The sequence below is a fragment of the Dendroctonus ponderosae genome, unplaced genomic scaffold (assembly GCF_020466585.1).
Source record: "Dendroctonus ponderosae isolate FM_Combo_2020 unplaced genomic scaffold, Dpon_F_20191213v2 Dpon_F_20191213_1, whole genome shotgun sequence".
Lineage (NCBI taxonomy): Eukaryota > Metazoa > Arthropoda > Insecta > Coleoptera > Curculionidae > Dendroctonus > Dendroctonus ponderosae.
Genome location: NW_026017110.1, coordinates 41,590,621 through 41,591,693, shown reverse-complemented (window position 1 = coordinate 41,591,693; position 1,073 = coordinate 41,590,621).

Genomic DNA, 1,073 nt, shown 5'->3' with positions numbered 1-1,073 from the left:
GCATACGAAATACCTGTTTCAACTTTTTTGTTGAAAAGGGCTAATTTTCGTTTTGCCTCGGTTTGCTGGGCAAAGTTCGGATTTTTGGGGCAGGAAAAATAGCTGGCCGGATGTGGGCCGCCGCAATTGCAGCATTTGGCAGGAACGTCACGAGATTTCGTGCACTCCCTGTAGAAATGCGGCTCGGCGCATTTGTGGCAAATGGCTTTTGAACCACAGTTCGTCAGGGAATGCCCGAATTTTCGGCACTTCTTGCACTGTGGGATATGTTTAATGTTAAGCGTGTTGGAGTTACGCTGGGGTTCGATAAGGACTGGCAGGTTGAGAATGTGTTTGACGTGTTGGAAATCTGCCTGGGATTGTGGCAGCAGCACTTTGACCATGTTGGAAACTTTTTTAAAGTTTCCTAGACGGTAGAATTGGGTTTGCTCTGGGGCGAAGCCAAGATCTTGGATATCGTTTTGGATGTCGACGATATCCATGTGGGAGTCCAGGCCTTTTATGATGAAAGATAGTTTCCTGTCTTCATCCAATGTATACGTATGATATTCGAAGGAGTTTTGTGATGAAGCGATGTTCATCGGTGGAATTTGGTGTAAAAGTGTGTTGTAGCTAGGGCTTTTTTGAGTTGTGCTTGAAGAGCGTCTCGTTCCTTGCGGATTGTGTTTTATGAATTTATGGAAAAGTACGGGGAGGATTTAAGGGATGTTTTGCCAGAAGCGCTTACCGTCTTCCGGTTTTTGGGCGAGTCCATCCTGGATCACTTGGGGCTTTCCGGAGCCCTAACAAAAAAGGGGACCTGCACGCGGCTCTTATGGAGCCTTGTGCTCGAATTTTCTTTTTGAAATTAATAAATTTCTACGGGGCACAAATACTGGATCGTGTTCGCTGAACTGTGTGTAGAATTTGAAGTGGTTGTTGCAAACTGTTTTCACTGACGTGTTAACTGCTTGAGCACAGGAAGTGTTGTGGTTCCCTGTGGCGTTTGCCGCAGGCAGTAAACAATTTTATGACCTAGGCCACGCCCTTCGCTCTGACCGGAGCAAGTCTTGCCAGCAGACCTTGCACCGACC